The 20,671-nt window shown below is 46.5% G+C and overlaps 1 protein-coding gene across 4 annotated transcripts in view; it reads left to right on the plus strand.

Annotated features, from left to right (window-relative positions):
- Window positions 1–11,167: 11,167 nt before the first annotated feature.
- Window positions 11,168–20,671, plus strand: part of sulf2a (sulfatase 2a) — a 41,056-nt gene continuing 31,552 nt past the window's right edge. For 2 of the 4 annotated variants that reach the window (XM_078091612.1, XM_078091615.1), the window contains exon 1: window positions 11,168–11,278. The gene's annotated coding sequence lies outside the window, so the exon portion shown is untranslated. The remainder of the gene's footprint in view (window positions 11,279–20,671) is intronic. The other 2 variants (XM_078091613.1, XM_078091608.1) reach the window with 2 other exon arrangements.

Genomic DNA, 20,671 nt, shown 5'->3' on the forward strand with positions numbered 1-20,671 from the left:
AATAGCCGGACGGCATAACTGGTGTTGTTTCACCTGAATACTCAATCTGTACTCAAACAAGCCCAAAGCCAACCTGTTGCAGCGCACGGCTCCTCGCAGTGTCAATTGCCTCAATTGACCTACGCAGAGAGCATCAAGGTGTCAAACCTACGAACTACAGAGAGATAAAAACACACCAGTGATACTGAACCAGTGAAGGTTGCCTTGGAGTCACGTCAGTGTTTTGTAGCAACATCGTTGGCTGCTTCGCTTTCCTCAAACAAAATAACAGCAGCAGAAATGCAATCCGACCGCGAGGGACTCCACCTCGAGAAGTCAACGTGAAGAGGTGGCTCCCGTGCTCTGGGCATGTTGCGACGGGATCTCTGGCCCTGGTCCGCCGGGCTCGGCCTTCCTCCGCGGTGCTTGAGTGACAGGAGAACACGGTGGCCTCTCCACACGTCCTCCACTTCCTGAGCTGCTGCTGGGCTGGACAGCCCTCGGGAGCCCCACATGGCAGCAGGCTAAGTACACACACAGGAAGAGGTGACATCTGAAGCGGCAGATGCTGCAACAGTTTGTTTGTCGTCCCTTTTTGAGTGGGCGCACCGTGTCCGTAGGACGTCTCAGCACACCGGAGCATTTGCCAAATAACGATACAGAACAAAGCAAAACATTGACTCAACTTCATATTTCATTGTAGAAAAAAAAACGTGTGCATTCCATTCGTGCATAATCACTTCTATGACACTGCAAGAATAAACATACTGCTGTCTCTGAGAGACTTGGATTTCTTAAGGAATATTAAGTACCATCTGGCCTAATTTTCAACAAAAGGACAGATGCAAACGATTCTGCATTTAAGTCTCATTTCCAGTTGTGAAAACAGATGTGTAAAAAACATGCTCGGGACATTCATCTCAAACAGAGTTACAATTTAATTGTCTGCCTCACAAGACCGTAATTTAGTTTCCAATCATATAACCAGAAAATTTGATGGGAAAAAAAAAATGAATAATGACTTCCAACACCTCAGAGGTATTAACCAGCTTAGTTCAGAATGTTTTTTCTCTTATAAAGGGAGATGCTTTAGGAGAGCTCAAGGATGAATGTGTAATGAGCTTGAAATAACCTAAAGCCCTTTTTTTTCCTCTCTCTTTTTCTCTCTTCTCTGCGTCCTCCCTCCCTCCCTCCTCCCCTCCCTGTCCTTTTTTTCTCCTCTTTTGGGAAACATGCCTTTCCCAGCTGCACAGCCCCCACAGCGCGAGGCCAGGCCAGGAGCACAGCTGGCCAGACTTGGTGGAGCCAGTCGACAGGCGCATGGAGCGCAGCCCGCCCAGGGCCCGCTTCCTTCGCAAACATGCCCAGGTGTGGGGCCTCTGAGCTGGGCTTCTGATCTCCACCAAACAGCACTGTGTGCGTGTGCGTGTGCGTGCGCGTGTGTGTGTGTGTGTGTGTGTGTGTGTGTGTGTGTGTAGGAAGGGACGGTGGGATGAGGGATCAAGAAGGCAAAAGGGAGGAGGGGAGGAGAAGGGGGGTGTCATGGTGTAGAAGGGGGGTGTCCCGGGCTGAAGCTGTGTCAACACTGTGTGTTAATGTGTGTGAGCATGTGCATTTGTATCTGCATGTGTTTGTGTTTCAGGAAGTGAGGGGTCACCCCCGGGGGAGACAGTGGGCAACAACAATTACTGCAGCATTGTGGCTAAATTGTCTCTGAATTGTTCGTCCCTGCCCACAGCCAGCCGGTGCCAAGACAGAAAAGCTCAGAGTGGGTACGTAATTACTGTGCAGCAGCTCATTTTAAACATGCAACACCGCTTATTAGCATATAATGGAAAATAAATGATCACCTGCAGGATGAGTGTGTGTTGCAAAGCGCAGAGGGCTGTTTGAAGAACGTGCTTTTGTACAGATCACTGATTATCTTCCACGATATGGGACTTCATTCTGTAAACCCTGACGTTCTGCTAGTCCTGCTGCGCTGGTTTGAGCTGCAGCTTAACACACTTAAACAAAAACACACTCCTGAACGCATCCAGCTCAGGCCACAGAGTCCGCCCGAGTAACTTTTCCATAAATCACTTCATAAATCACTGCACAAATGTACGCTTAAATGATTTCAGACTGCCTCGTAACAATGACATTACCTGTGGTGGATTTGATATGCAGCCGCCTGCCTCTACCCCCCCCCCCCACCCCTCACCCACTTTATTTTACTGTGTTACAACCGATGGTGACCTCACACTGGCCTGGGTGATATCCAATCCATGCATTAAACCTTAGAACCATTTTCCAACGCACACACGGGCCTTCGGTTGCATGCACGCGCGCACGCACCCTGGCAAACCGACCACGCTCTGCATCAGATGAAACATAGTGTAACAGGAGGCGTGTGAGCCGGGGGTCAGATCAGATAAGGCGAGGCCAGACTGCCTCGGATAAGCTGTTTGAACGGCTCTATCTGCAGCGTCAGGGAGACGTTCTCCCCTCCAGCCGTTTCACATGATGACTGCGGGCCGGGCGGCTGCTGCTGCTGGCTCGTTTTGTGGCTTGGCCCTGCTACTAATTAACTGGGAGAGCCCAGGGCCCTCTGACTGACTGCCTTGTCTCATCAACTCAGGATTGCTCATGCATGCACACTAACAGACACTGGGGGGAAAGTACACACACAGTCTCCTATCTGTTGTGGACCCGGGGAGGAGCTTTGATGGTGGAGGTGGCCCTCTTGTGGTACAAAGCGGTGGCTGTTGAGGATGATGAGTCAGTAATCCTCCCAGATGCTGTCTGACTCAATGAGCTTACAAATGCATTGCAAATATTACATGTTTGACTTGATCATGGGTACATCTACATCCCGGGCGATTCACTCTCAGTGAGCAGAGAAGTCTAAACTTTTGAACGTAATGAATAAACGGTTCAAAATGTTAGTCAAAAGTAACAGAGGAACAGTTGGAGGAAATAGCTACAATTATTGGATAAATGGTCACATAGTGTGCTTGAATAATAGATAAAGTAGTACTGGAACAAGTGGTTTTAATGATCATAATTTCCCTCAGCTGACGACTCCACATTGCCTCATTTTGTCCAACTAACAGTCCTCAAATTCACTAAAGTTACATGAACATCTTGAGAAATGAAGAAACGAAGAAATCAATAAATCCCTTCTGCCCTTTTATCACCCCATATCAGCGTACTGTAGCTTTTCACCAAACTAAATTGACTGGAGTCTTGACTAATTCATTGTGTAATGTAAGACTCTGACAGCAGTCCGGCCGGCGGCCTGTGTTGTGTTTCAGCAGCGTTCCCCTCCCGAGGTGCAGAGGTTAAAGCCCAGTTAACCTCGCATGTCCGGGAGCATTCCAACGCCTGTCAGCTGTTTTATCCTGCAGCGTCCCACACGGGGTCTGTGCCTGGATGCTGGGAAACCTCCCACCGAATCCCAACGACACAAACAAGGTGTTTGAACAACCGCAAAGTGCACACACACACACACACACATTCGCATGTGGATGCAGGAGGTGTGCGAGTGCTGCTGCTGCTGGAATCTCACCATGAGCAATGGGTAGGTGTGTTTAAGGGGATCAGCTGGGATGTGTATGTCTGTAAATAGGAGTATTTGTGTGTTTCAGTTCCTGTGTTTGTGTCTACTTTGTGCACCGAAAACGGTGGCTTGCTCACCTGTTCACACACAGTAGACAGAAGAGGGGTTGGTTGGGGGGGGGGGGGGTCTTTTCACAGGGCCACAGTCACGGCTGAATGTACACGCACACACACACACACACACACACACAAACACACTGACCTCTGCATTTTTTTTTTCCTTCCCCTACGCTCACCTGTTTGTTCAGAGGATGTCTGCAGGCGGATCAACTGAAACGCCGCTCCAATGTTTCCACGCTACCTGTTTGAACAGCTGACTGAAGCGTTGACTTTAGCACTTTGCACAATAGCTCCGGATTGGTTTGGAAACACACACACACACACACACACGCACACACACACACACACACACACACACACAGGCCTCCTCCACCTCCCACATGCTCATTCTGCTCGCATGGACTTGGATGTGTTAAACGCTGCACTGTGACCCACTGAAAGACTCCCCCGCCCCCTCCCCCCTTTTAAAATAGCTCACTCTGGTCTGACGGATTACAATAAGAAATCTGGTTTTAACTGCATGTTTGCGGTCTGCATTACTTACTATATATGGGGCGGGCCTCCCAGTCCAACTTCTAATTATGTGTTGAGCTCTGATGGGAAAGGATCACGCAGACACACACACACACACACAATCTGTAGTTGCGTGAATGTTCTCTGTGGATGGTTGAGTTGATGGGAAGCCTGGGAAGCAGTGTGCCATTGCAGGCATGCCCTGGTGCCAGTGAGACTGGGGAGCGGAGCAGCAGACGGGCTGTGGTGGATCTAAATAAGGAGAGACGGCAGCGTTTATGACACCGAGCTGCATTCCCCTCTGATCTACGGGCAGCCGTACCCTGATGTTGTGCCTCATCTGCATTTATAGGAACACTTACACATGCACGCAAACACACACTTAAGAAAGCAAAAAAAACAAACAAAAAAAGGTGTGCAAGGGGAACGAGGCCATTCTATCTCACGTTGCAACGAAGGGAGACTTTTACGGGCCGAACGCGGCGCAGCGGGCTCCTCGGCGTCCGTCTGTCGCTGGCCGGCCCCCCGTTTTTTCTGGGGGTCCGGGCGGAGGGGTTTTGTGGCTGCGGTGCTGCCTGAGGCCTGGCTGGGCTGATTTACAGGCGGCGTGGGGACTTGCGCCGGGGATACTCCCCGAGCAGCCTGGTGGGGGCCAAGACAGCCACACCGCTGCTGCCTGCACATCTGGAGTCTAGACTGAGTGGCTCTGCCGAGCGCCTCTCTCCCTCCCTTCTTCCACATCCACATCCATCCATCCATCCCTCTGCCTCAGCTGCCGTGTCCCTCCCCCCAAACCTCCCCCCTCCCTCCCTCCCTCCCTGTTTGCGTAGCTGCCGGGGCTCAATTGAAATCTAAGATCAGCTCTCACTTTTTCCTCTCTCCCACTCACTTTTTTCTTCACCCATGTCTCCCTCTTTCTCTTCCCTCTCATTCTGGCCCGACCTCCCAACACATCTGACGAAGGACGAAGTAGTCAAGTAACAAAACAAAAAAAAAAAGAAGGAAAAGAAGCGTGCTCGTCACGGAGCGCATGTGGAAGACATCATAGAGGGGATTGTTATTCCTCTCCCTCTGAAAGCCAGAGCCTAAGTGTTCACAGGGGGACCCTTCGGTGATCTTTCAAGAAAATGGAGGATCGGGCTCTCGAGCCAAAGAGCGGTCATATAAACATATTGGCTCTGACATTCATAATAAACAGCAGTGCGATAAACATGATACCTCACACGCTCGCCCTCACGCGTGTTTTAATAGTGGCTCCTGTTGGTTGCCGTCAAGAGAAATGTCCCTCGTTCTGCTTTTTTTAAAGAAGACAACTCCTGTCCGAGCCCCGTCCAACCCGCTCTTCATCCTCGCCTCTCACCATCTATCCCCCGTCTCTGTCCCACTCACACGATGACATGAAGTCGACTAACGGCGATTTCTTTTCCCTCCACTTTTTCATAAAACTCATTTCTTTTGTGGCGGTTATTGTGTAAACAGAGACATGTGCGTTATCTCTCTCGCGCTCTCTCTCTCTACACAACGTGATGGATGAAGCACTCGGCTTCGTGAGATAAATGTGTTTTTTGGGGGGGTCGGATGGTCTCGGGAGGTATAGTTGGGGTCTTGTTGTTGGAGGTAGTGTAGTGCTGCGGTAAACATCACGCGTCGAGGTTTCCCCCGTCGGCACGCGAGCACAAGCACAATAGTGTCTCCCTCTCAAAGTATGGGAAAGTTGTTTTGGAGACAACTTCTGCTAATGGATCCAGAGGGGCAGCGTCACTGTGGTTCAGCGCAGACAAACAGGGGCCTTTCTTTCTTTCCATGATGCCTGATTTCCTCTCTCGGTAATGAACACGAGCGGGGTTTTTACTGCCGCGTTCACCCCTATCGCGTACACACCGTGTCATACTGCGCGGGATAAATGGCCGCGTTCAACTTTCTGGTGTTAAACAGGTCGTAAAAAGGCGGCCACATGATACCCTTCCAACAAGGCCCGGACCTGTGAGGCTGCTCGCCTGACTGTCGCCTGCCTTCCTCCCCCCCGCCTCCCCTCAAATGGAACAAATTATCCAGCTACTTGGGTGAAACAAAATGTTCATTTAAGAGGGAAAGAAGTGCAGAAGGACAGCGGACATCTGGATAGCAGTGGTTGCTGTTTGCCTTCTCTGGGAGCCATTAGGACAAACGGCGTTCCTGCTCTGTCACTCTCACGTTTCACCCTCCGCCCTTCTCTCGCCATCTGCATCAGCTCTGGTTCCCACCCTTGTTTTCCGTCACAGGAAAGACACTGAGAAGGGAGACGGACACCAGATACAGGACAGCGGGGAGGGGCGGTATTTTTGGGGGGGAAAGTCAAAGAGAACAAGTGAGCCCAAAGTGATAGAGGCGACCTAACGCTTTTTGGGGCTTCGGATTGCAGGTGCGAACCGCGTGCCCGGCTCTCACCTGCGCCGAGGCCCCCGAGGCCTCAGCATCAGCGGAGTGACAAACGTGGCGGTGACAGGTTTTTCTCCTCCGTGCCGCCCTGCGAGAAACCTCCTCAAGCACCAACCTGACCCTGGCTGACTCCAGAACTAAAGCTGCTCTCTCCACTGAGTAAAAGTACCTTTGGTCGCTCTGACAAAAGCATTTCTTTCTATTACCTTTCCAAACATTACAGAAGTGGAAATACTTTCCCCTCCCCCACATCAACTGCTGCAAATAAAGCCTAATGCCAACCGATTTACCGCAAACCAGACCAGCTGCGGACTTGTTATTTCAAGATGAAGTGCCGCTTCACATCGCGGTTGCACAATGCGTCTACAAGAGAAAGGAGTGTGTTCGCTACTCGCGATTCAAGAAATCTTTTGCAACAAGCAACGGGATGGCCAGCTAGGCGTGGAGTGTGTGCACCGTTGGTGTGTGTTAAGACGTGTCAGACTGGCACAATGCGTTGTGTGTGAATCATCGGGCTTACTGGGGCAACGCCACTGTCAACAGACGCCCACCAAGCGCCCCGCTGGGAGAGGCTCAGGCGCCGAGGTGGTGCACCCGCGCTGGTATTATCTGTGCTCGAGAGTTAGGTAAACACGGGCTTAACTTGTCAGGAGGCTTAGAATAAACTGCGCCTGGTGATGCACTCAGGTATGAAGGAGGCAACGAGACTGCGGCTGTAGGTGAGAAGTGCAGATGTGGCTGCTGATAAAGTGCCGTTGGTGGTGAAGTTGTAAAGACAGGTGTGAGGAAAGGCAATTACACAGAACTGCTGCGTGTGTCGCCCCCACACAGTCTGATGGAATCACACTGATTCACGCAAAACGCTCCGGTTGCGTGTTTGAGTCATTCCCCCAAAACCTGGCATAGCATTTGTAAATTGATAAACTCAAAAGCAATTAAATGCAGCGTTGCTGATTTCCACACACTCATTGGTTTCGCCGCTTGAGCCTCAGGTGTTCCTGGATGACCGGTATCTTATGGGGCCCAATGGGATCCAAAATGACTCACTTTATCTCTTGCACCGAATGGAAACGGTTTCATGATCCAAAGAACTGGACATCAGCAAATTAAAAGTTGCTCACTCGGTACGTTTACCCCCCTCGCACTTATCGGGTCCACGGCAGAACGTGCACATTACTCTCAATTTACTCAGCCCGTTGGTTTGACTTTACATTGAGTCACATTCATGAAACAATTGATGTTTTACAAGCAGTACTTGGCTTAATTGTCCGTCTTTGCTTGAACTGTGAAGGGATTTACAGTCTTTATAATGATGATGGACGACAGGAACAACACCGCTGGGCCATGAGGGATTTCACAGTGGCAGCAGTGTGCAGCGTAGCGGTGCAGGTTTGCAGAAAAGGCCAACTGGTGCCACTTTATTCACCTTTGTTAATGCGCCCTGGGTTGATTCCTGCTGGTCCCGTAGCATTTGCTCTTAGTCACCACAGCCAATCATGACATCTTCAATTCAACCGACTGACGACAGTGTGTAAAAATGAAGATACATCGAATCTGATGTTATCTTACTGCTCGGGAAAAGGTACAGGGAGCTGCTGCGATGTTGTATTGCACACTTTGCTAATTGAGAACAGACAAGAAGCCCACCGTGCTGTGTTTTCATGGCTGTAATGAATAATTCCCCTCGTGGACAGAGCGTGACATCTTTTCAGATAGACATCAGGATTTAAGGTCCGCTATCCGTTGGGTATAGTTCTGCTCATCAAAGGCTGTACTGGGACTGAACGTGGGAGTTTGAGTGAAAATGAAAGCCTGGTATCAGCAGTCATGCCCCGTCAGGTACAACCAGCCCCGAACATTCTCAAAACAAACAATATTGTTTCAAAATCTGTGCTGGGAGTGTCTCTGCATGTGTGTGTGCGCGAGTGTCTGACAGACCAGTCGCTCGCAGTGAATGTGCAAAGTGCTTTATTGTGCCCACGCTGCAGTTGTAAACGTCTCCAGTGTGTTAACCTGGTTTGTAACAAACTGCCTTAAGAGTGCATTCTTTTTACGGCTGCGTCCTGAACTGTCTGCGAGCGGCACTTAACCTTTCACTCAAATTCCTCCCCGTACAGCTGCACTTTTTAACTCGCACTCGGTGGTCGGTGTCTTGTTTTCCCTTTTTTGATTCTCTCGGTTCAGCGCTCGAACTGAAGCGATGCACCCACGTGTGTTCAAGTATCGTCTGTCGCCCCGGCTATTGTTGTCACCGGTGATCTCAGCGCGCCTGCGAACCGAACCCATTGCTAGGAGATACTTAACAAGCTCAGGGTAATGACGGTTAATAACAGCTCTGCGAGTGATCACACCAAACATCTCTCAGAGACATATTTAAACGGATTATAGGCTCCTCTCGCTGGGTCGCAGGGCTGTTGTTTCATCTGTTAAGGCTCAACAATCATCTCGAGCAGACCGTGCAAACACAAAGAGTGAGGCCATCATCTGGTCCCCACGGATACAGTTGTTCGTGAGACGTGCAAAAACACACCAAAAAAAAAGGGCAGTTCAGGTTGAGCTCGCGGTGCGGAGGAGACACTGTTCTCGTGCAGGAGGCCTCTCTCCTAGGAGCTCAGTGCCTCTGGGAAATAATGAAAAATAAACACGGGGCCTAGATGTTGACTCAGGGAGAAGTGATCCACAGGTTATTACTGCACTCCTCTCTCTCCTGCTCTCCCATGGCTCTTGGATGAGTTTATGTAATGAACCCCCATCACCCCCCCTCTCAACAGCCTCCTGGGCGATAGCTGTCCGATGCTGCTGTCACGTCTCATTTACACCTATTGCGTTGCAGCAGTAATGGAGAGGTCGAGGTTGTTTATGTTACGAATCATGAGTTGAGATTTCTCAGTCACGGCTGGGGTTGTATTTAGTTAATCTCATTAATAAATGTCATAAACATAAATCTCAATTCCCTCTCTATTGATTGAGGTTACAGATTCCTCTTTTCCAATGTATAAAAAATAATAATCATAATATAATAATCAGTTTGATCTGAAAAAGGGAGCTGAAGGAGTTTCCTGATATGTCCAAATACTGTAGTGTTTTGTTTGCAAAAGTTTGTGGTACAGAGGTCCAGCTCAAATGTTTGCTTTATACCCTCAGTTTGTATTTCACTAGTATAAGGTGTTGAGTAACCTAGAGGCAAAGTGCAAGAAAATGCAAAGTAAGGGAAATTACAGTTTTATTTTTGCCCTAAATAAATCACAAAACAACACAAACAGAATATGTGTTATTGGTGTTTACTAGATGTGCAGAAGCAGAAGAGTTCTCAATTCTAACGTTAATATTATTATCTTTCGAAAAAACATTTTACATGACAGAAACATTCCCATTGTTCTGCCAACTAAAATGAAGAGATGAGACTTCCAGTTTGGACCACTTGGGAAAATAGTCCATGCTGGTTGCGCCCTCTAGTGTACGAAATGGGTAAGTAGCAATTAATAATTATATTTTATTGGAGACGTCCAGACATTTTCCAGTAATATATTAAAACGCATGCTAAACGAAATAGCTCATGTGAAACCAGAAAGCACCGGCAGGTTGTAGATGTAAACCCGTCCGAGAGTCGCCCTGCGACACCTGAAGACCGGATGACGACTCGCATATCAATCCGCTCAGACGCCCGGCTCTGCTTTTTCGCTCGACGGGCTTCGCCTTTCAAGACAACGACCACTGACTAAAGTAATGAAAAACCACCGTTATACGCGTCCATTCTCCGTTTAACGCGCCTCTTTGGGTTTGTTATTAACTCGGGGTGGCAGTTGTAGACAACGTTAGAAGTCGGTAGAGGTCGCTGCGAATCTACGCGGAGAGAAGAGGGACACAACATGGTGGACAGGTGTGCGCATCAGTCTCTATTCGTCACTCGCTCAGCAACTAGTGTGTGGTAAGGTTGTAAAAAAGTATGAAAAGAAAATATACAGTGACCAAATTAACCCGAAAAACACAAAAAGCAATTCGTGCAACGTCGATATCTTTAATAGTGTTACACTCGCTAATGACAATGTTAATGCAATTTTTAGAGGTAAAGTAGCAATACAAGCCACTCATGACATCTAAATATGTATCGTGCCAGACAGGCCGATGTTATTGTCACAATGTCAAACTGAATGCAGGTGTTTGCAGCGGTGTCCTGAATGCAGAGACACTTCCATCAGTCTCTCAAACTGGTCTTACGTCATTAGACTGCGAGGGATGTTTGCAGATTCAACGGACGCCATGAATTATAGATGATACATGCGGGGGAATATTTCTTTAATCTCTGAACAAAGAGCCGTAGTAGCCCGAGCGCCTGAAGACATCCGGCCGAGGAGAAGGAGACAGAGTGTCTGTCATGAAATGCTGCACAGTTCCTCTCATCTCACACACACACACACACACACACACACACACACACACACACACACACACACACACACACACACACACACACACACACACACACACACACACACACATCAGTGGTACGGCTGGGCCAGTTGTTAGGTGCATTTGGGACGTGTCTCAGTGCGGCTCCCACAGTGAGGTCATTACTGAGTTACACTTCTTTTTATAGATGTCCCGTGTGTCGCTGTCTCGGTCCGATGCAGATCTCCGTCTCCGTCTCTGTCTCCGTCTCTGCCTGGGAGCAGCCGACGCCGCAGTGCAGAGGTCATCCACGCTCGAGGTAGGACTGTTATTGATAACAGTTGCTGGTAGTTTGCAGCACATCAACGTGCAGCCTTTTTAAGGCCTGTTTCATAATTGGGTTCTGGTGTATTTGAGAGAAAGTACAGGCGTATTAGCAGTAGATTTGAAAAAAAATCATCAATTTATTTATTTATTATTCCATTATTTATGTATATTCGGAGTCTCCTGCAAATGTACCTACAACTAAGAAATGTCGGATTTTTCGTTCAATTGGTTCAAAATGAAAGGACACGCGCGTATTATAGAATTCTCGTTGTAACATTCAGTTACTCTCACAACTCACTATGTCCCGAATACTTGCTACATATTATTTCTATTCAGTATGAACAAAATCCTAATCCTCCCTGCGATCCGCCCCTTTTCTGCAGATTGCTTGTGTAAGATTAGTATCCATCAATGGCAAAATGAACAAAGAGTCTATCTTGCAAAAACAAAGAAAAACATATAAAAAGAACAGTATATACAGGTAACTGTCAATGATTCCCTCACTATGTGGAACCAGGACCATTTATTGCCAAAATATGTCAGACATACGAGGATTTTGACATGGCGGTTGGTGCGTAACATCGGACAGTAAGACAATGGACAACAAGACAGATGACACCGTGCAGGAAATGTTCAATTTACAAATGTACAATTTAAATCTACAGTATAAAATATAGTATCATAAACTAGATGAATATATAATAACAGTTTGATAATGTCAACTCTGGTATCCCTTTTTTTAATTAATTAATTAATTTCAACTACTTTGGAAATGATGTAACACATCTCATTGCGTTGTTCACGTTAAAGATAAGAAAATCCGTTATCAGTCCCACAGAGAGGAAATGAGCAGTGTTACAGGCACCGAGGGGTTAGTGCAGTAACAAGAAGCGTCACAAAAAATAATATTTAATATTGGTTATTAAAAAAGTGGCTATAATAAGTAGCGAGACTCGACATTTGAATTCTTGCACATCGGAAATATTGATCTGGAGTCAGTCTAATTGATATTTCATATCAGGGAAGTGTCAGTCAGTCGACTGGGAGCAGTGTGGATGTAAAGTGTGAAAGCAGCTGGAAGGAAGGAGCTGCTGCATCTCTCCTTCACACACAAAGCAGTCTGTCACCGAGGGAGCTGTTTATATAACCTGCATGAAGCAGCACGATAGGAATATACAAGGAAAGTGTGAAATGTGCTTTCTGTGGTTTATCTTTAGAGCATTGCAATTCCAATACGTCCCTTTACTGTTAAATTAGGAAAAGGTAGCCTAGTGTATGTGCAGCCGGATTCTCTGTGGACCGCCTTTGTCTTTTGCTAAATCCTTATGAATTCTCCTTTACGTGCCCTCATGAAGTGTCCCATCAAGGTCGAGTGGTTAGGAAAAGGCATTAGGGCGTCATCTTTTACTTTTAATTGTATTTATTTATATACATTTAAATAGGTATTTAGTATGGATACTGTCTGGTTTGAGTATTACCCTTTTTCTTACTTTTTCCAGTGGAAACGCATGTACATACTTAAAACACTGCAACAGACATTTGGACCGGGACAGGACTACTTTGACGAGTCACAGTAGGAAAAATAGGAGTAAATAATAAGAGGAACAGTGGCTGAATCCAATTGGCTGTTAAGTTTCAAACCCTCTGTGTTGCAAGTAAAAGTGTGCATGGTGCAACAAAATGCTCCCTGTTGGTATTCCACGATTATGTCCAAGTTTTTGTTATCTCCGTAATCTACACCGATGTATCATATTCTATAAGATCGGCAATTATTTGTATTCAACTGTTCATGAGGTCAGAATAACTGCCCTGCATTCAGCTCTGTGACTGCATTTTACGGCTGATGCAAGAAGGTTTTTAATAAATTTTTTAGCTGAAGTTAGAGATGAAGGCGTCTCACTGGGCATGAAGGGGATGACAAATGTACCTCTGAAAGAATATTAAAGCTGTGAGACAAATGGACTGGATACAACGTACAGTATATGTCTCTGAGATGTAGTGGCGTACAATTATAAAGTTGTAAATTTGAACCTAAAGTCAAACTTTTTGGGGGTTTTGAGCCAATGAGCAACCTGCATAACAATGAATGAGGTTCCGTCTTGAACTATGCATCCAGTCCTCGTTGCTCATGCGTGGATGGACCAGAGAGGAGGTCAAAACGGGTCAAAACAACCACGAAGCATCAAGGCCGAAAACCCTTCACTTGTTTCAGAACCTGGGATTTTTTGTGTTTGATTGACAGGTAGTTGGACCAGTCAGATGGTTCCGTGTCCTCTGGAGGGTCAGGTCGCCCTCGTCCCCAGAGGTAGCAGATTAGTTGATGGATGTTGCATGTGGGGACATGGTGATGCTAGCTTACTTCAAATGTTGTTTTATAGGAATTTATTGTAATTGGATATTATTAATTGAATATACTAACAAATTTCTTCCATTTTATCTTAAAATGTCGTCTTGTCACCTCATCTCTGCAGTAGATTTCACACTGAGCACACAAGGGTGCTTCTCTCTGCCCCCCCACACACACTGTCCATCCCATCCATCCATCTGTGTGCGCTGTGACTTTGCCTCTCCACCGAGTGTGTTCCAGCCATATTGTGGGTTGAAATGTTTACGCCTCTAATGAGCCAATTGTTCTTGTGTTTTGTTCCCCTCGGGGAGCGTTGTGTAGCTAACAACATTCTGCTCAAAAAACATTTTGAAACGTGCTCACTGCACCGGGGAGGGATTGGGGCCAACAGAACAATGATGCCTCGGAGCGTGTACAAAACGGAAGACGTGTTAATGACGGTCGCGCCAGCGGAGTGACACCGCATTCTTCTCCTGTCAATTAGACTCTGGTTATTCAAAAGCAATTTGGAGCTCCCCGCGGAGTGAAATGTGTGCCTGTATCTCCCGGGCCTTCGTGCGTGATGAAGTTGTGTATTCATTCCATTTCTTTGTGCGCGCGTCCTACTTTGAGGCGTAGGTATTGTGCTGAGGTTAGAGACAAGCCGCGTGCTCCGTGCCCATAGTGATCTTCACGAAAAGGGAGAAAAGCGCGGCCGTGTTTTGAGCTCCGTGCGGGTTTCTTTCTGCGTGCGCTCATGTCCGTGAACAAGAGGTATTGATACAGCTGGCATTCAAGACCCTGATTAATTGCAATGGCATTTGGCTGTTCTCTGTAAATGCCACATCCCATGCTGAGTGCTTGGTTAATAGCTGTCTGCCCATTGAAGGCCCCGCGTCGGCCTTTTCCTTCATCTCCCTCTCTCCTTCTTTCCTCCTCTCCCTTTCCTCTGCCCTCCGCTGCGCCTCTGCTGCATGAAAGGTCAGAGGTGCTTTATCAGCAGGAATTAGTGGAGTGACCCCGTGCGGATCAGATGTGCACGCTCTGCACAGCTGGGTCTTGCCGTATGTCTCTTTGCCGGCGGCGGCGGCAGAAAGTATGTTATGTTTATGTCCTCGTCCCCTCCAATCTACAGCAAACGTGCTATGATAAGAGCGGGAGAAGCACTCTACCTTCAAGTGCGTATGCCCCGAAGACCCAATTTCCGCTTGTCTCTACATCTCAGAAAAAAAAAAGATACGAAGAATTAGCTTTCACCCCCCGAGTGGATTAGTTTGCTCTATCTTAATGAGGTTTGCCATGTCAGAGGGAATAGTTCAGAGCCTGCATGCTAAACAGACTGAAATTGGAATAGAGTATCAGCTCCTTGACTGCAAATATACCTTCGCTCTCCAACTCTAATTCCAAAACTGCCACCCAATTACCCTCATACACGCTTTAATCTTGTCGCTTCCAAATGGGAATAGAAGACCACGCAGAGGAAAAAAAATCACTTTGTTTTTTTTTCCCTTTTTGGAAAAGTAATTCAAAAATCCAATTAACCGAGGAAAAAAAAAACCTGTCACCAGTTTGACTGGAGACACTGAATGTAGTTATGCAAATGGACCCAAAGCATTGTGGAATGCGATTTGACAGAATCTCATTCTGGATGGAGCGAGGCCAGATGGAGAGATTACTCAGCCGCGTCGGAGTGGAGGCAAACAGGAAGCGGCGAGCTCGGTAATTTATTGTCTTGGCATTTGTCCCGAATGACTCAAGTCAGCTCATTAAGGGACGAGGTGTCACCCGGCAGGACAGAGAGACGGACGGGAGCATTTCTTCAACGGGGCTTTCCTCTGCTCCTTCTGCATCAGCTCTTTTTTTTCCCGTCCGTCAGATGCCGGCTTAATATCAGGTGCCAAATAACATTTCTACACAATTCATCATTTTTGCTCACCACAGGGGAGAGGCAGACGCTATTGCATCCTCCCACTTGTCTTTACTCTGCTTACAGTGCGGTTTCACGGCAGCCGGGCGGCGACGGCCAAAAGGCTGAGATAAGGAGAGGAGGCGTGTCCAAAGTGGGGTTCTTTTATTTTTAGGCACCGGTGGAGAGACGGCGTGGTCGGCTGTGTTGTCACAGCCTCGTCGTAGCATTCAGGTGTTACTTTGACGGAGTGGTGCGACTCCCATTAACATTTGTCTCACAGAAACACTCGATCACAACTCAAAATCAAATCTGATTTCTTAAATTTTAAATTCCAATAACAATAATGAAAAGATCCCTGTTGAAAAAAATACATTCTATCAAGAACTGAGCTCGGATTCAATGCGATAATTTATTCTTTTTCTTAAATTGAACCATGTTGTGATGCAGGCTGGTCTCGTCCATCACTTTTAGTTGTACCAGCAAAAAATAATGCAACTCAACAATAACATTTTAGATATCCCACCAAATCATCTCTGCTCGTAATATTCAACGTAGAAGCATAAAGGTCGTTAAAGCACACAGCAGGCGGTCGGGAGTGACCAACACACACTGGTCTCTCAGCGCTCGTTCCGCCAGCGCCACGTGACGTAGTGTGTATCCTTCAGGAACGGCACTTCTTAACAAAGAAGCAGTTTTTACCTGTGAAAACGGAAGTTTATTTTGAAAAGGCTCTTTGCAGTGAGTGGAAATTGACACGCAATGCTGACCGTTGTAGGAAAATGCAGGAGAGATGAGATGTACCTTTTTATTCATATGAGATCATAAGTGTCAGGGGTGGGGGTGGAAGGCAGGACTCAAATGCAGACTTGCAAGAAAACAAAATACTTTAATAGTTACTAGATCCAAAAAACACAGGAACCGGGAGGAAAAACAGCAGGCAACATGTGTGACGAAAGACAATGACGCGACAAGTGACACAAGAGACACATGGCTTAAATACACAAGGGAGGTGCAGGTGATTGGACACAGGTGGAAACTATTAGACGAACACAGGGGATGACGAGACAAGGCAGGAAGTGAAGTTACCCGGGGACACGAGTGGCAGAAAACTACAAAATAAGACAGGAAGTGAACCACACCGTGACAATAAGAGCCTTTGTCTTAGAATACCAGTGGGATGAAATCATATACTGAGACATCATGACATGCTATGGCGTTTTCTATCATAATAAACATGCATTAACTTAAATATTTCAGAATAGTTGATTTGCTAAAAGTTCTATTTATGCGATTACCCCAGTGTAGTTAAACTGAGCTATCATCTTGGTCTGTAGCGTGTAATGCACACACACACACACACACACACACACACACACACGCTACAGTCCCTTTTTTAGCAGGTGTTTTAGGGGTGCTGCCGTCTGTGGAACTCTCCTACCACTCGGCTGCGTGCCTGTTTGAGATGCAGGAATTAATTAGTCGGGAAGCTGCTTTTAGTTTCCTCAGACTTTAGGAAAGCCATAAGGCAGGCGGTGTTTTTGCACGAGCAAAGGGCGCAGTGCCTCGAGGGAACCAAACTCTCACTTCTACTAACACGTGCTGCTGTGCTGCTATCCTCAACGCCCCAGTTCATTTCCTTGTGCATATTTCTGTACAGTACAGCTAATAAAAATCCGACATGTTCACACATAATGAAAATACCCCCGCCCCCCCCTGCGGCCGTGACCTTTTTCTTGTGATGTCAGTCCGAGGACTCCTCCTCTCACCCTGACAGCCCCTAATTGCATGTCAGCGAGCGCCGTACAACAAAAAAAACAAAGCGACGTCCACTCTGGAACAAACAATCATTAATTATTAAGGACACCAAACACAGCCGCTTACTAACCTCCGCGACCGCGTACAGCTCTGTGATTTAAAATCCAGGCCTTTGTTTTCCCACTCGGGTGAGTGCTGACGTGGGACGGCTGCACGCGACGGCCCGTGCAACCTCGAACTGGCTCGGAGGTGTCCTCACGCGTTAAAGCAGCTCGTGGCGATCAAAGCTGCACCGAGGAAGTTCCCACGAGCGCATTTGTTGAATTCACTCGTGTTTCGCAGCAATTCAGCCCCTCCGTGTATCACACAGCGTTATAAAGTGATTACAAATGTATTTGTGCGAGAAACACTGGGGTGGCTTGTTCAACACACCCACAAGGCGCTTCTTATTTAATATGTGTGTCAGATATTACACTGAGTGATGTACATTAAGAATGCAAATAAGCCGGCGTCAAAGGGGTTTTAGTTCATTAGCTGGAGAAGCCGGTGCTGGCTGGGCCCCACAGCGGCTCCTGTTCCCCGGGACTCAGCGGGGGGGCGCTCTTTGATCTGTGGCTCCCACGGTCTGGCAACGTCTCCCCAACCTTTGCAATGTGTTAGGCATTCAAGCAGAGAAGCACGGCGAGCAGCAGAAATGATCGAATGTCATGACTAGTGGTTAGAGTTATAGTGTGTTATTAGATATCATATCAGGACAGTAAAACCATCCCTGTAATAGGAATTAAACACATTGTATATAAGTCATTCAATACTGTACATGACACATCTATTTCACTTGCCTCCCCTGGGAGGAGGATGTCAACTTTAACGTCTTTTCCCTTATTCAAGGGTTTTTTGTGCCGGGCATTTGGAGGATGTCACATTTGTGCAGATGTAATGTGATGATTTAAGATGCTGTGTGTATTAGATATTAGATAATAGTGATGACATAATGCATGCCATCTTATGTTTACCTAAAGAAGCTTTAGGCCAAAGGTTTATTCAGTGAATGTACTGTGGTATCGATCAGGCAGAGGTCAGGTGAGAGGGGGATTTCAGGTTCGGTCCCCAAATGCAGGCAGAGGAGCAGCACTAAGACAAGGAGCTAGGTTTTAATGCGCAGCCAATCACATACAGCTGTTAAGTAATGGACACGCCCGGCAAGATTCTAAAAAACTGTACCGGGGGAGGCGACAATCTTAGACAGAGAAACTCCGGAGACACAACGCTGTAGGTCGTATTGGACTGCGAAAGAAAGATCCTCTATAATTATTATTATATTCATATTCACAGCATATTTCTCTCAGTTTTTAAAACCTTTTTGATTTTTAAGCTCAAGCCAGTTGATTCTTTTGACTGAAGGCAAAGTGACGGTTCCTTGTTCAAGAAAAGTTTTTACCCCATAAATTCCTGCTTAACATGGACAGCTGGGGTTGCAGTGTGTGTGTGAGTGTGTGTATGTGTGTGTGTGTGTGTGAGTGTGCGCGCACCTTTCGTGCATGAGACAGATCCAAAATGTTCTGTTGTTTTTACGACTTCCTTTACAATAAATAATGAACGGGCATATAAAGTCGAATGAATTATTCTAGTTGAGACCGTCGTAGATGTGGCTCACGCGTAGAAGAGACTTGGACCACTGTTCTCTTTCTCAACGCAGAGTAAAATTAATACCTGCATTATATTAGATGGAACCCAACAGGTTTTTAAATTGGTTTCATTGCTTTCAGCAAGATGGATGCTAAGATGGAACTAATCATAAAATATCCCATTATTCTTCGGAAAGTGTAACACTAAATCGTACAATCCATTTAAAGATATTGTGTCTTGCGAGCAAAACAAGGACTAGACTGGACACTTTACTCAAAGCAATATGACAAAGTATTCTGTCCTGCAGTTTAACGTGCACGGACCTATTTCAGGCAGTTTAACAACAACATGAAAAAAGGAGCTTAACACAAAGTGCGCTCGAATTTTTGATTGGTTATTAAGATGGAGGCGGCTCCTGCTTAGACCCCTCGGAGAGCCCCATTGGAGCACAGGGACGTCCATCCCTCTTGGCTCTCGGATCGTCACGCCTCTCGTTGTTCATGAGTTCTACATATCAGGATGTTCGCAGGATGATTTGCATATGAGTGATTGGCGCAGTTCTATGTATGGACGTGTTATTCTTAAAATGGGGAACAGCTGGTTCCTGTTGAACTGCGTTTGAACCAGATAGTGCTGCATCTTTTTGCAACATGTTTGTGTGCTGGTGTTGTGACTTGAAATACATGTTGTTCGTGCAATCCGGCCTTTAAGCGGCCTTCACCCATTATTACTATGCATTTATAGTTCAAGTGTAATTTCATTCTAGCGTAAGCGTGCATGTTCATATTTTGACACTCAACACTTGCAACAATCACCCAACACATGTAAGAAGCAAAATATCAAAGGCATCTGTCACAAAGAGACACCGGCAGGAACACGGGGGACAGACAACAAGACTGTACGCATGCACGTTTAAATGAAAGCAATGAGACACCAATATATATATTACCCCGTGTTTGTAACCAGCCGTTGTCTGTTGCCTCAGCGTGATGCAGAAGGTTTTTTTTTGCCAGCCCCAATGCTCAGTGGTCGATCTATTCCTTCCAGCCCTGAGTACACCTCCCCCTGCTGGCTGATCATCAAACAACACGGGTTCCTTTTGGGATACTGGCGGGGTGTCCCAAATCTAATTACTGTGTGCTAATACACCATGTACTAATTTTGACAACACACTGTTTTGGCAAATAGAGTACTTAAGAAATCAATGTCGGGTATTGTTTAATACAAACAATAAGTCAACGAAGCTGCAGCTTGGGTTCAACAAAAAAACCCAACTTTCAAATCTACACTCTGTAGTACAATTAAGGAGGGTAATGGCTTTCTCGCGGCAGCTCTTTTGGCAATTTCATATTTCATTGCATAGCTTTTAGTCAAAGACCAGTTCGGTCTGAAAATGTGTATAACAAAAAAGCTTAGCAATTAAATTTGAAAATCTGTGATGTAGGAAACTTTTCTGAAACCTCTATTCTCTTTTAATTGCATTGTGGAGCACTCATGAATGCATTACAGCATCACCTCAGGATACGGAACCAAACGCTGGATAACGATGGTTTCTCATAACTTTCTTATTAACTATTCATATTTTCAATGGGAGCGTGCGATGCAACGGTGACAGGGGGGATGAGTTAAATAGGAGGGGATTACATTAGACGTCACGGGACGCTGTGTGGTTTATTCCAGGGCTGTTATCCTGTGTGAGTCTTCCCGTTCATTGTATTTTGCAGTTTGAGCCCATGTGAGACGAGCAAGGCTCTGCCTGCAGTAACCAC

The sequence above is a fragment of the Gasterosteus aculeatus genome, chromosome 17 (assembly GCF_964276395.1).
Source record: "Gasterosteus aculeatus chromosome 17, fGasAcu3.hap1.1, whole genome shotgun sequence".
NCBI classification, from domain to species: Eukaryota; Metazoa; Chordata; class Actinopteri; order Perciformes; family Gasterosteidae; genus Gasterosteus; species Gasterosteus aculeatus.